Source organism: Esox lucius, chromosome 24 (genome assembly GCF_011004845.1).
Source record: "Esox lucius isolate fEsoLuc1 chromosome 24, fEsoLuc1.pri, whole genome shotgun sequence".
Classification (NCBI taxonomy): domain Eukaryota; kingdom Metazoa; phylum Chordata; class Actinopteri; order Esociformes; family Esocidae; genus Esox; species Esox lucius.
Window position 1 is genome coordinate 27681138 of NC_047592.1, and position 16448 is coordinate 27697585.

The window sequence follows — 16448 nt, forward strand, 5'->3', positions numbered from 1 at the left end:
GAGGCTACAATTTGCACGAGCTCACCAAAATTGGACAGTTGAAGACTGGAAGAATGTTGCCTGGTCTGATGAGTCTCGATTTCTGTTGAGACATTCAGATGGTAGAGTCAGAATTTGGCGTAAACTGAATGAGAACATGGATCCATCATGCATTATTACCACTGTGCAGGCTGGTGGTGGTGGTGTAATGGTGTGGGGGATGTTTTCTTGGCACACCTTAGGCCCCTTAGTGCCAATTGGGCATCGTTTAAATGCCACAGCCTACCTGAGCATTGTTTCTGACCATGTCCATCCCTTTATGACCACCATGTACCCATCCTCTGATGGCTACTTCCAGCAGGATAATGCACCATGTCACAAAGCTTGAATAATTTCTAATTGGTTTCTTGAACATGACAATGTGTTCACTGTACTGAAATGGCCCCCACAGTCACCAGATCTCAACCCAATAGAGCATATTTGGGATGTGGTGGAACGGGAGCTTGGTGCCCTGGATGTGCATCCCACAAATCTCCATCAACTGCAAGATGCTATCCTATCAATATGGGCCAACATTTCTAAAGAATGCTTTCAGCACCTTGTGGAATCAATGCCACGTAGAATTTAGGCAGTTCTGAAGGCGAAAGGGGGTCAAACACAGTATTAGTATGGTGTTCCTAATAATCCTTTATGTGAGTTTATACATTCCTGAAAATGAATTCTTCAATCTAACCAAGATTTTGTTGTTGTTTAATTTGATCATTTGTGAAGTTTTTTTTCTCTTCCTATTTTACAAATTTTGTGGAAGTAAATTCCTAAAAATGGGCAATGAGTCCCAGGCAATGAGTCCCAAAAAAATAAGAAGCATTTAGTGCTACTGGAACAGTGGTAAACTTGCCTGGTTGAAGAAGAAAGTGCTTCTCCCCTTCACACTCAGAGGGTTACTGGAAGCAAAGAAGAATCCAAGGGTCGCAGTTTGGGAGTTACACAACTTTGCTGCATCTTTTGATTACTATGTCTCCAAATCTAAATCCAAGCTGCACTGAACAATCATGACTACAATTTTACATACAATTTTGCGTGTATTCAGTGGGGAACTGTCAGAGCTTTATGCGCCTACAGAGAAGTCATAAGGATTGATACAAATACATACAGATGGCTTACAACTAAAGGAAAATCCAAGATAAAATGTCTCAGTAAGGTGTTGGGCCACCATGAGCCGCTAGAACTGCTTCAGTGTGTCTTTGCATATTCTACAATTCTCAGAAACTACTGGATGGATGGAACACCATTATTCCAAAATATATTGCCTCATTTGGTGTTTTTATGATGGTGGTGGAGAGTGCCATCTAATACGTTGCTCCAAAATCTCCCATAGCTGTTAAATTATGTTGAAATCGGGTAACTGCAAAGGCCATATTATGTTTCACATAATTCAAATACTCATCAAACCATTCACTGCTATCTATTCACCAGCAATGAACCATCTTATAAAGTCTCTTAGATCCTTTCCACTTACCATCTTGATCCAAAAACAAATTAAAGTTGTGTTCTAATTATTCTTGTTCACATTTTCTATCTATTTTCAATTGTCTAGGCAGTTAACTAGCTAACATGCTATGTAATGTACAATTTGGGCAGGCTTAGCTTACTTCCTGTTACTGTCAGTAGAAAATATCACCATATACCAAGTAGCTATATTTCCCATAAACCAACCTATCTATTATCTTTATACCTCACTGTTGTAATAACATAAATATTTGTAAAAATAAATAGGAGGTTTACCTTTCAGAGGAGAGGTAGAAGAACACCGTTAACTTGTCAGTAGATCTAACGCTCAGGTGAATAGTGAGCAATTAAAAATAATTGTATTATAGAAGGTTAAATTCTGGTGAAATCAGGGAAATTGAAAATCTAATCTAAAATGGGTGTACTCTGGTCAAGGTAAAATACAACTGGTTTGTAGGTATATTTAATCTGGATATTCATCTATTGAAAAAAGTCAAACTATTGAGACATCAGATTATGAAATATTTATCAGATATTTAATCATTGTTGACAGATAAAAATAGTTAACATAGAAAATTAGCAAAGTTGGTAGCTGGTACTAACATGTACTGGCGTAGCATGGGTGCTACACCAAAACCTTAACTGCCTCAACCTCTTTATGAATCTAAGGTTAAAATTGCTATAGTTTTGCTTTGGCATACCTCACCTCCACAATCATCTCAACAGGATCCCTCCCAGCAACTACATTTTCATTGCATGTTACATTCCAAGAACAATAATTATTTCCCAGGTGTATTGCGCGAGAACTTGTGGCCCAGTGCAGTAGACAGGGTTGACTAGCATTGTTATATTTCGGTTTCATTTGGACAATATGTTATGCATATACATTTTGTTTAACAGTCCTGGAATTATTCATTTTTGTATATTTTGAATCACTGCAATAACACAGTCATTTGTAAAAAATACAGTAAATTGTACTGAGGCATATTGCCTTTCTGCTTTATTTCTTTCTTTTTGTAAAAATGATTGTTGAATGGTTGTTGTTTTTGGAGTTTTGTAGGACATGCTACTGTGATGACAAAGTGTGCATGTCATGAGAGACTGCTAGCTTTCATTTGGTAGAAAGATTTGCTTTTGAGACATGTATGATGAGTATTGCGAAGTTGCGTGTTGTTTGCCCATGTATCCGCAGTATTGAACAACGTTTGTTAGCAATCGTAAAAAGCTGTAAATGGTCTGTGTAAGGAAGTTACATTGTGCATCTAGACGTCGGTCAAATATCTAACAAAGGTGCACGAGATGATAGTTCAGTGGATACAATGACATCTTATTTCTGGAATTTGATGAAAAAACTGTATACGGTAACAAATAAACTACTATCAAGTTCTATCAGAGGGCACAGTTATGGTGCATTATGACTTTGCGAGTGCGTAAAGTTGAGGCAAAAAAGAAAGGAAAACAAAAACGGGGAATAACGATCAATGAGCTCTTTACTTTTTCTTATCTGTCGAATAACAGCACCTCACAGAGTCATACCTACTAGTCCGTGGGTTGTAGTGGCAACACAAAGTATTTGATACATTGCCGATTTAGCAGGTTTTCCCACTTACAAAGCATGTAGAAGTCTGTAATCAACTGTGAGTGATGGAAACTAAAACAAAAATCCAGAAAATCCCACTGTATGATTTTTAAGTAATTAATTAGCATTTTATTGCATGACAAGTATTTGATACATCAGAAAAGCATAACTTAATATTTGGTACAGGAACCTTTGTTTGCAATTACAGAGATCATACGTTTCCTGTAGTTCTTGACCAGGTTTGCACACACTGCAGCAGGGATTTTGGCCCACTCCTCCATACAGATCCTTCAGGTTTTGGGGCTGTCGCTGGGCAATACGGACTTTCAGCTCCCTCCAAAGATTTTCTATTGGGTTCAGGATGGGAGACTGGCTAGGCCACTCCAGGACCTTGAGATGCTTCTTACGGAGCCACTCCTTAGTTGCCCTGGCTGTGTGTTTCGGGTCGTTGTCATATTGGAAGACCCAGCCACGACCTATCTTCAATGCTCTTACTGAAGGAAGGAGGTTGTTGGCTAAGATCTCGCGATACATGGCCCCATCCATCCTCCCCTCAACACAGTGCAGTTGTCTTGTCCCCTTTGCAGAAAAGCATCCTCAAAGAATGATGTTTCCTCCTCCATGCTTCACGATTGGGATGGTGTTCTTGAGGTTGTACTCATTCTTCTCCTTCCTCCAAACACGGCAAGTGGAGTTTAGACCAAAAAGCTCTATTTTTGTCTCATCAGACCACATGACCTTCTCCCATTCCTCCTCTGGATCATCCAGATGGTCATTGGCAAACTTCAGACGGGCCTGGACATGTGCTGGCTTGAGCAGGGGGACCTTGCGTGCGCTGCAGGATTTTAATCCATGACGGCGTAGTGTGTTACTAATGGTTTTCTTTAAGAATGTGGTCCCAGCTCTCTTCAGGTCATTGACCAGGTCCTGCCATGTAGTTCTGGACTGATCCCTCACCTTCCTCATGATCATTGATGCCCCACAAGGTGAGATCTTGCATGGAGCCCCAGACCGAGGGATATTGACCGTCATCTTGAACTTTTGAATAATTGCGCCAACAGTCGTTGCCTTCTCACCAAGCTGCTTGCCTATTGCCCTGTAGCCCATCCCAGCCTTGTGCAGGTCTACAATTTTATCCCTGATGTCCATACACAGCTCTCTGGTCTTGGCCATTGTGGAGAAGTTGGAGTCTGTTTGATTGAGTGTGTGGACAGGTGTCTTTTATACAGGTAACAAGTTCAAACAGGTGCAGTTAATACAAGTAATACAAGTAATGAGTGGAGAACAGGAGGCCTTCTTAAAGAAAAACGAACAGGTCTGTGAGAGCCGGAATTCTTACAGTGTGTTAGGTGATCAAATACTTATGTTATGCAATAAAATGCAAATTCATTATTTAAAAATCATACAATGTGATTTTCTGGATTTTTGTTTTAGATTCTGTCTCTCACAGTTGAAATGTACCTATGATAAAAAATTACAGACCTCTACATGCTTTGTAAGTAGGAAAACCTGCAAAATCGGCAGTGTATCAAATACTTGTTCTCCCCACTGTATAGGAAACTAATTAGTGATGGGGAACAGGTGTGTCCTCGGGGGGTGCTGCTTCCATTAGTCTCCACCCAGTGGTTAGTACACCGGTGAGGGGGAATGCCGGATAGGAGGGTGAGCAGCCGTACCACATGATGCAGACGTTACATGCATATTTTTTAATACGCAGAAACCCAAATTAATGTCGATACACGGTATAATATCTACCTATTACAGTTTTTTTTTTTCATAAGCTTTGGTACTATTCACTTTGGTACTAAGTATGTGGTAATATAAAACACAACAGATCATCAAAACATAAAACATTTTTCACAACTCTGAGTTAATCTGACATTGACTGTGTACAAAAACATACAGCTCTGGAAAAAATTAAGAGACCACTGCAAAAAAGTTGAAACGGAAAGTTTTGAGGGAGGAACAGAAGCATTGAAATTGCTGTGGTCTCTTAATTTTAACCCTTCTGTTCCATACTCAAAACCTTCCTTTTCGTCAATTCTCAGAAAAAAGAAAGCACTGGTGACTTCTGCAACACAAAAGGTCTGGATGTCCATGGAAGACAACAGTGGTGGATGATCGTAGGATCGTTTCCATGGTAAAGAAAAACCATTCACATATCCAGCCAAGTGAAGAACACACTCTAGGAGGTAGGCATATCATTATCCAAATCAACCATAAAGAGAAGACTTCACAAGAGCAAATACAGAGGGTTCACCACAAGGTGCAAATCATTCATATCCCTCAAGAATAGAAAGGCCAGATTAGACAGATTAGATGCCAAAAAACATCTAAAAAAGCCAGCTCAGTTATGTAACAGCATTTCTTTGGACAGATGAACACTAAGATCAACCTGTATCAGAATGATGGGAAGGAAAAAGTATGGAGAAGTCTTGGAATGGCTCATGAACTGATGCATACCACATTATCTGTAAAACACGGTGGGGGCAGTGTGATGGCATGGGCATGCATGGCTTCCAATAGCACTGTGTCACTAATGTTTATTGATGATGTGACAGACGACAGAAGCAGCCGGATGAATTCTGAAGTGTATAGGGATATATTGTCTGCTCAGATTCAGCCAAATTCAGCAAAGTTGATTGGATGGTGCTTCACTTTACAGATGGACAATGACCTAAAACATACTGCGGAAGCAACCCAGGAGTTTTGTAAGGCAAATAAGTGGAATAACTCTGCAATGGCTGAGTCAATCACCTGATCTCAACCCGAACGTGAATGCATTTCACTTGCTGAAGACAAAACTTAAGGCAGACAGATCCACAAACAAACAACAAAGCCTCACAAAGGAGGAAACCCAGCATTTGATGATGCGTTCTAGACTTTAAGCAGTCTTTGCCTGCAAAGGATTCTCGACAAAGTATTAAAAATGAACATTTTATTTATTATTGTGTATTATATGTCCAATTACATGTCAGCCCCCTTAAATAAGGGGACTGCGTATGAAAATGGTAGCTATTCCTAAACGTTTCATAAGATATTTTTTTTCAACCCCTTGAATTAAAGCTGAAAGTCTGAACTTCAATTGCATCTCAGTTGTTTAATTTCAAATCAATTGAGGTGCCTTACAGAGAAAAAATTAGGAAAATTGAGTCAGACTCCAAATATTTCCAGAACCAACTATAAATGATTGATGATTTAGTATATTTAGTATGATTTAGTAGATTGATGACTATAGTACTTAACATATTTTTTGTAACGGAGAGGGCATGATTAAATGACCATGATGATATGACGATCAGATTGAACATGTAGTTCACCAACCATATCCAGGTTTACAGCAGTTCAATTTCATTATTACAGTATACATGTACGCTCAACCAGTGGAGTTAAGAGTTGAGTCTTACATTTACTAATATGAAAACAATCATTATGTATTCAATAATTTCTGGGATTACTTATAATATCTGTGATATTTACTTTTATCAGACAAAAATCAAAAGATGAAAAGACCAAACTGTGTGTAATGCAAATTTGTTTCTTTGTGAGAGACAACTATTCACTACTGTACAATGATAGCAGAATAAATCCTCCATGGAGATCTACAGTGTAGTGACATAACAGACAATGTTGTCTTTGTCAGCATCAAACCACATCAAGCATTGGGTAGTGGTGGTTTATCTCCTCTGTCTCCTCTCCTGGCCTTGTCTCAGCTCTGTTTGAAAGACAGCTCAGTGTCTCGCTGCCTTTGTCCAATAGGGTTGCTGATATTGCTAATGATCTTGCCAGTGATCTTTTCCTTCTTGTCATTAGAGGTGAGGATAGTATTGACAGCGAGGGGGTCTCCCACATACCTTCAAAACATTATGTACAGTACATGTAAGCAACAATGATTTGTAAAGGAATCAGACTACTGTACTTTTCCCAGATTTTGTTGTGGTAAGGACATAATTTAAACATAAATGTTGTTGCTCTCAATAGATTAGAACTTATGAAGAGGCACTGACTTTAACCACTACGCCATGGCAAACATATTTCAGCAGTGGTTAGACTCCATTGAGGATTGTGTTAAACTGACTAATGTTTCTTATTAAGTTTACCTCCAACTCCATACAGTTTCAGTTAAGGCTTACAATAACGTTACTACTGTATGTTAAGCCTGCAAATGTGTTTGTCTATCATGACCCAAAACACATGCACAGATGCGTACTTCGAAAATCCACCAGAAACAGTCACACTATATATGGGAAACTGTTTTATTTATGGCTTACTATAATGTAGATACTATCGGTTTTAGCCAGGAAAGTTTTAGTCTATACGGAATAATTCATAACGTGTACTTTGCTTTACCTGCGAGGAGATATGAACTTGGGACCTATAGTTCACAAGTCCGCTTCTCTAACCACTACGCTATATAACAAGGGTGGGTGGGTCGGTCGGTCGGTCGCTCGCTCGCTCGCTCACTAACTCACTCAATCACTCACTCACTCACTCACTCACTTAGTAAGAGCTATTCACTCTTAGCCGGCTCTGTTTACGTAGTCCGGCAAAAACTAGTTCTGCCAGCCTGCGATTAGAAGGGAGGAATGTTGTTGCTGGATTCCATTTGCAGTTCACTTGTGGCAGACTGTGTCTTTAACCACTATGCTACTTAAACAGCGGGTCTAGGCACACGTGATACGTGTTTAGAGATGTGGTATCTGTTTACTTCTTGCATTGTCAAATAAATTAGTCGAAACTCCACAATTCTCAAAACTAGTTCCCTACATTAGTTAACATCCAAACCAACAACATTCAACATGTTAAATTAGAAAGACATTACTGTAGATTACTAACTAATTGCTATACAATACCTACTGTATAATGAAAACAATGACTCGCATCACTCCATGGCTGGTTCATTTCTTTAGAAAACAATGACAATTGAATAGCTAATCCCTATGCCATGTGAACTATTCTATGAAAATCCAAATCAAGAACGATATTTTCGTCGTTGGTGCAGTTCTTCCATCACAATATAACCAAAAACAGTTATGTTTGTTGTCGGTGTAGTTCATCCATCGTAATATAACAATAACAGATTTACTTTTGCCTTACTATAATGTAGCTGCTGAAGCTTGTAGCCAGCAAAGTTTTACTCTAGCTATACAGTACCTATAATGAAAACAATGACTCCAATCACTCCATGGCTGGTTAATTTCTTTAGAAAACGATGACAGTTGAATAGCCAACCACTATGCTATGTAAATCAAGAGCAATATCTTTGTCGGTGCAGTTCGTGCACTGAAATATATCAGTTAGTGAGTAAAAATAATAGTTAACTTTAGGCTTACTATAATGTAGCTACTGAAACTTATAGCCAGCGAAGTTCTAGTCTATCCTGAACAAATCCTAATGACGTCTTTGGTCCGTGCCAAGAATTGAACCCTGGTCACCTATGTGACAGGCTGTGTCTCTAACCACTACGCAATTTAATAATGTATAGTCAGTCAGTCAGTCACTCAATCAGAGACATTGGCTCTTCCTTAGCTGGCTTTTGCAGTCAGGCAAAAAAACTCCATCCACACAGAAGATAACATAATAAAAAAATAAAAATGTTTCCAATTTATTGAAAATAAAATACTTAAATATCTCATACATACACTACCGTTGAAAAGTTTGGGGTCACGTAGAAATGTCCTTGTTCTTTAAAGAAAAGCTAATATTTTGAGTTATTCCTCTGTCCAGTGTGTGTTCTTTTGCCCATCTTAATCTTTTTTTTTGTTGGCCAGTCTGAGATACAGCTTTTTCTTTGCAACTCTGCCTAGAAGGTCAGCATCCTTGATTCACTGTTGATGTTGAGATTGGTGTTTTGCAGGTATTATTTAATAAACTGCCAGTTGAGGACCTGTGAGGCATCTTTGTCAAACTAGACACAAGTATTTGTCCTCTTTCTCAGTTATGCACCAGGGCCTCCCACTCCTCTTTCTATTCTGTTTTGAGACAGTTCTGCACTGTTATGTGAAGGGAGCACTACACAAAGTAGTACGAGATCAGTTTCTTGTCAAATTCTCTCATGGAATCGCTTTTATTTCTCAGGTCAAGAATAGACTGACACGTTTCAGAAGTTCTTTGTTTCTGGCCATTTTGAGCCTGTAATGAAACCCACAAACACTGATGCTTAAGATACTGAACTAGTCTAGAGGGCAGTTTTATTGCTTCTTTAATCAGCACAACAGTTTTCAGCGGTGCTAACATGATCACAAAAGGGTTTTCAAATGATCTGTAGCCTTTTAAAATGATGAACTTGGATTAGGAAACAAAAAGTACAATTGGAACACAGGAGTGATAGTTGATGATAATGGGCCTCTGTACACCTATGTAGATATTCCACTGAAAATCAGCTGTTTACAGCTGCAATATTCATTTACAACTGTCTACACTGTATTTCCGATCAATTTTATATTGAACGATGTTGTATGTATTCAGATCCTTTGCTCAGAAAATACTTAACTATTGCTAGGGTACTGTTCTTTAGGTAATTTTTTTAAAATTAACAAATAGACCAAAAATGAAAAGATGCTAGGCAATCTGACCTAAATAAATTCAGGTCAAAGACAGGGCTACAATTACAGCTAGTACTGGTCACACTGTATCAATGTGTCTAACATCAACTCTACCTGGTGACCAGCATAGAGAAACCCGATAGGCGTTGGCTCTGTTGGTGACAGATGTGAGCCTCCAGTTTCTCCCAGATGGCAAGAGGAAGGAAAGGGATCTTTACCCCGTCTTGAAGGTACATCGGAATGAGCGGCTTCTGTGGACCTATGGAAAATATTTATAAAAAAATTAATCAATAAATAATTCTATTAGCTCAATAACTAGATGTTGGATTCTGTCCACGTTTGATCCATGAACAAAATTGATTCAACTGGAAGTCAGGGGAGAACTTTCTTTTTATTTGCATGAGTCCAAGATGTTGATCTTCCATCATTCTTACATGTTCTCCACTAACTATAAAGTTAAAACAGTCTTTTATGCCAGGAAACATAGGAGGCGGTCAGTGGTTATAGCCAACCATTACACAGTCCATTATCCTCCAATAAGAAAGGTTTATCCTACAAAATACCAGTATGGTATGTTCCAACCTATGGTCCATGGGCCTATTCATAAAAGCTCCTATCAGGAGGTATGGAAAAGATGTCTGGATAGGATGTGTGGGGCCCATCAGTAACGGGCATCACGACTTATCTATTGTCATTTGTTCAGAGTTAGTCAGAACTTTTGTGTCGTGTTAAGTTTCTCATGCCCATAATCTCTCATTGGTGATTAAAAACGTAAAACTCACCAGCGGTGACTTTCTTCTGGCATGTTCAAAGTAAATGTCCGTCTTGATGGAGTCAAAATAAAAGTCCACACAATGCTGTGAGCTATAGAAATCAACAACATACCGCCTAAAATGATCATACTTATTACCCAACACATTATTAACACATTATTCTCCTCCAAGAACTGCCACCTTAACGTGGTGGAGGGGTTTGAGTACCCGAGTGACCCTAGGAGCTATGTTGTCTGGGGCTATATGCCCCTGGTAGGGTCTCCCAAGGCAAACAGGTCTTAGGCGACGGGTCAGACTAAGAGCGGTTCAAAACCCCCTTAATGAAGAAAAACATTTTGAGTACCGTGACGTCGCCCGGTATGGCGCAGCCGGGGCCCCACCCTGGAGCCAGGCCCGGGGTTGGGGCTCGTATGCGAGCGCCTGGTGGCCGGGCCTTCCCCCATGGGGCCCGGCCGGGCTCAGCCCGAACGGGCGACGTGGGGCCGCCCTCCCGTGGGCTCACCACCCACAGGAGGGACCATAAGGGGCCGGTGCGAAGAGGATCGGGCGGCAGTCGAAGGCAGGGGCCTAGACAACCCGATCTCTGGACACGGAAACTGGCTCTAGGGACGTGGAATGTCACCTCGCTGGCGGGGAAGGAGCCTGAGTTGGTGCGTGAGGTTGAGAGGTTCCGATTAGAGGTAATCGGGATCACCTCTACACACGGCTTGGGCTCTGGAACCACACTCCTTGAGAGAGGATGGACTCTTCACCACTCTGGAGTTGCCCATGGTGAGAGGCGGCGGGCTGGTGTGGGTTTGCTCATAGCTCCCCAGCTCTGCCGCCATGTGTTGGAGTTTACCCCGGTGAACGAGAGGGTCGTTTCCCTGCGCCTACGGGTCGGGGATAGGTCTCTCACTGTTGTTTGTGCCTACGGGCCGAACGGCAGTGCAGAGTACCCGACCTTCTTGGAGTCTCTGGGAGGGGTGCTGGAAAGTGCTCCGACTGGGGACTCTATTGTTCTACTGGGGGACTTCAACGCCCACGTGGGCAACGACAGTGACACCTGGAGGGGCGTGATTGGGAGGAACGGCCCCCCGGATCTGAACCCGAGTGGTGTTCAATTATTGGACTTCTGTGCTAGTCACAGTTTGTCCATAACGAACACCATGTTCAAGCATAAGGGTGTCCATCAGTGCACGTGGCACCAGGACACCCTAGGCCGCAGGTCGATGATCGACTTTGTTGTCGTCTCATCTGACCTGCGGCCGTATGTCTTGGACACTCGGGTGAAGAGAGGGGCGGAGCTGTCAACTGATCACCACCTGGTGGTGAGTTGGATCCGATGGTGGGGGAGGAAGCTGGACAGACTCGGCAGGCCCAAGCGTACTGTAAGGGTCTGCTGGGAACGTCTGGCCGAGTCTCCTGTCAGAGAGATCTTTAACTCCCACCTCCGGCAGAGCTTCGACTGGATCCCGAGGGAGGTTGGAGATATTGAGTCCGAGTGGACCATGTTCTCCACCGCCATTGTCGAAGCGGCCGCTCGGAGCTGTGGCCGTAAGGTCTCCGGTGCCTGTCGAGGCGGCAATCCCCGAACCCGGTGGTGGACACCGGAAGTAAGGGATGCCGTCAAGCTGAAGAAGGAGTCCTATCAGGCCTGGTTGGCTTGTGGGACTCCTGAGGCAGCTGACGGGTACCGACAGGCCAAGCGGGCTGCAGCCCGGGTGGTTGTGGAGGCAAAAACTCGGGCCTGGGAGGAGTTCGGTGAGGCCATGGAGAAGGACTATCGGCTGGCCTCGAAGAGATTCTGGCAAACCATCCGGCGCCTCAGGAGAGGGAAACAGTGCCCTACCAACGCTGTTTACAGTAGAGGTGGGCAGCTGTTGACCTCAACTGAGGATGTCGTCGGGCGGTGGAAGGAGTACTTCGAGGATCTCCTCAATCCCGCTGACACGTCTTCCATTGAGGAAGCAGAGGATGAGGGCTCAGAGGTGGACTCGTCCATCACCCGGGCTGAAGTCACTGAGGTGGTCAAGAAACTCCTCGGTGGCAAGGCACCGGGGGTGGATGAGATCCGCCCTGAGTACCTCAAGTCTCTGGATGTTGTGGGGCTGTCTTGGTTGACACGCCTGTGCAACATCGCGTGGCGGTCGGGGACAGTGCCTCTGGGATGGCAGACCGGGGTGGTGGTCCCTCTTTATAAGAAGGGGGACCGGAGGGTGTGTTCCAACTATAGGGGGATCACACTTCTCAGCCTCCCCGGGAAAGTCTATGCCAGGGTTCTGGAGAGGAGAATACGGCCGATAGTAGAACCTCGGATTCAGGAGGAACAGTGTGGTTTTCGTCCGGGCCGTGGAACACTGGACCAGCTCTATACCCTCTACGGGGTGTTGGAGGGTTCATGGGAGTTTGCCCAACCAATCCACATGTGTTTTGTGGATTTGGAGAAAGCATTCGACTGTGTCCCTCGCGGCATCTTGTGGAGGGTGCTTGGGGAATATGGGGTCCTGGGTCCTTTGCTAAGGGCTGTCAGGTCCCTGTACAACCGAAGCAGGAGCTTGGTCCGCATTGCCGGCAGTAAGTCAGACTTGTTCCCAGTGCATGTTGGACTCCGGCAGGGCTGCCCTTTGTCACCGGTTCTGTTCGTAATTTTTATGGACAGAATTTCTAGGCGCAGCCAGGGGCCGGAGGGTGTCAGGTTTGGGGACCACACAATTTCGTCTCTGCTCTTTGCAGATGATGTTGTCGTGTTGGCCCCTTCTAACCAGGACCTTCAGCATGCACTGGGACGGTTTGCAGCCGAGTGTGAAGCGGTGGGGATGAAAATCAGTACCTCCAAATCTGAGGCCATGGTCCTCAGTCGGAAAAGGGTGGCTTGCCCACTTCAGGTTGGTGGAGAGTGCCTGCCTCAAGTGGAGGAGTTTAAGTATCTAGGGGTCTTGTTCACGAGTGAGGGAAGGATGGAACGGGAGATTGACAGACGGATCGGTGCAGCTTCTGCAGTAATGCAGTCGATGTATCGGTCTGTCGTGGTGAAGAAAGAGCTGAGCCGCAAGGCGAAGCTCTCGATTTACCAGTCAATCTACGTTCCTACTCTCACCTATGGTCATGAGCTTTGGGTCATGACCGAAAGGACAAGATCCCGGATACAGGCGGCCGAAATGAGCTTTCTCCGCAGGGTGGCCGGGCGATCCCTTAGAGATAGGGTGAGAAGCTCGGTCACCCGGGAGGAGCTCAGAGTAGAGCCGCTGCTCCTCCACATCGAGAGGGGTCAGCTGAGGTGGCTTGGGCATCTTTTTCGGATGCCTCCGTCCCACCGGGAAGAGACCCCGGGGAAGACCTAGGACACGCTGGAGGGACTATGTCTCCCGGCTGGCCTGGGAACGCCTCGGTGTCCCCCCGGAAGAGCTAGAGGAAGTGTCTGGGGAGAGGGAAGTCTGGGCATCCCTGCTTAGACTGCTGCCCCCGCGACCCGGCCCCGGATAAAGCGGGAGAAGATGGATGGATTATTAACACAAGTTATTTGTTTTGTTATTTTGAAAGTATGTTTTGAATATGTACACTATGGTTTCTGAAGATGACCTTGTAACATTGTCCTAAAAAATAGCTATGAATTTCCTAATTTTTATCTTTCTATTACAAATAAGCTATATTTAACTGAATAGTGCTCCGGCTCAGGGCATTCAATTCTAATAGTTATGGTCAAATTATTCACACATGAAGTATTGCAAATGTCCAAATGTTTATGACAATGCTTATATTTTCTTAGAAATCAAGAGTCCCCCTACTCAAACATACTAATTTATGCTCATCAAAGTTATTTTAAGCAATAATTATGAAGGAAAACACATGTTCTCTATGATAATGCCAAGCCATTTGCATTCTATTTGTCTATAATAACCATAAATATAAGAATTTGGTTAAGAGTTGGTTAGAATGTGTTGTTGACTGATACTTCATAGGTTTATCTTAATGTGCAGAGAAAGAACATTTAGTGATATTGTTAAATTATAATGACATCTTTAATATGTGACAAGGTGGACTGAAGGGTAGTTGGGTGGACAGCAGTAACAGGGTGGACATCACACTAATAACTGATATTTTATATTTTATCAAAGAAAGGCATTTTATTAACATAAAGAATGGAAATAAGAACATAGTTCAAACATGAAAATATAGAGACACAAGCCGAAAAATAATTAGGAAGAATGTAACGTATATAAAGAAGTTACAATGCACTTGCATGGTGTTTACTATGTAAATACACAGGTATTTGCAACACTTAACATGTGGGTCCCAGACAAATGTGTCCCTTCTAACACTAGGCATTCCCAAGCTCTATGTTTTAGTACATAGTACATTAAGTGTAAGTACAACATTAGTTTGGTACCACTTCACATAGCAATAAAGATAATAGGGGTTCCTGGACTAGTAGGCTGACATGTTACAGATTAGACTGGTTTACTTCATAAGTTGCATGCATTCGAATAGAGATACCGGGTCCTAGCTTACACTCAAAATAGTCGGCATTGCTATTTTTACAATAACAGGGACCCGAACCACATTGCCTGAGGGACACCAGATTTTCCATTAGGCGATAAGGCTCCTCAACCAGCAGTACTGATACTTATTATTATTCCTAGGAAGTTAGTAGATACTAGTAAGCCTATTACTGGCTAATAAGCTGTTAAAATGCTATGGCTAAGCCTTAACTGAAACTGTATGGAGGTGAACTTAATAAGAAACGTTAGTCAGTTTAACCCAATCCTCAATGGAGTCTAACCACTGCTGTAACATGTTTGCCATGGCGTAGTGGTTAAAGTCAGTGCCTCTTCATGTGGAAGACCTAAGTTCTAATCTATTGAGAGCAACAACATTTATTAATTATTTCTGGTAGATTCCACGATTCTCTCATCTTTTTACTTGATGAGAAAGTTAGTTATCGTCACCTTTATTGATTGTTATTGTAACAATGTCATTCATGAATGAAAGAAAAATGTATGTTGTTATGCCATGAAAGAAAAAAATATGTTCTTACGCCATTAAAATTAAATAGCTTTTGCAGAATCGCTAGGAATTGCTCAATTCTTATGACTATTCCAGTAAGTTAGTAGATACCAATGAAACTTATTACTGGCTAATACGCTGTTAAAACGGCCAGTGGCAAACGCCATACAGTGCATAGACGCTGTTTGTGTTGTAGGTAAACTTAGCAAAAAAACATTAGTCAGTTTGTATCAATGTCATTCACGAATGGCCAATTAACTCTTATAATGGCCAATGGCAAAAGAGGATTTGTTCAGGATAGACACAAGAGGCTATACTGACACCCAGTAAGTGTACAGCTCCCTGGTGTAGTGGTTACCGACACAACCCTTTGCGTGTGACCCATGTTTGAATCTCAAGATGTCGTGTGCCATGTCACAATAATTTAGTTGTGCATGATTTGTTGCATTTGATAAATACACTTTTGAACTTGAACTATTTGTGACTCGCAGTATATATTTGTAACTCGGTACTTGCAAGTGTGCAACATTTTGATAGAAATCTATTTCCATAGGATTACCCCAACTGCTGGGGTGCAGGTGTTGGAACTAATTTTACCAGACCACCCCTCTCAATTTTTTTAACTATTGCTCATATCCTTACCAACTTGCCCAAAGCTGCACTTAAAATAATATTAATTAATGTTAATGATTAATTAATATTCACCAAGCTAACAAAATAACCACAGAACAAAGCAATTTATAAAATGTTTTGTACACATATTCTACTCTTTACAAAGTGGTATAGTGTTGTAGTAGTTAGTGTTAGTCAGTTGATCTGATGAAATTCCGCTGGACCACCTGCCCAGCCTCTCATGGAAAGGCTGTAATTAAAACCATAGTCAATAATTGTTGCAAAAATGTCCTCTAAAATTCTAGTTCATTGTAAGCTTCTTCTTGTATACTTGTAGATGATTTTCACATTCAAGGGAATAGTTAGTATAAGGTGTTAATTTTTTTTTACATGATTTACTGAACTGAGTTTTACATTTTTATTAGAGAGTTGTTTACTCTTTTGGAAAAATGTGCTTAGCATTGA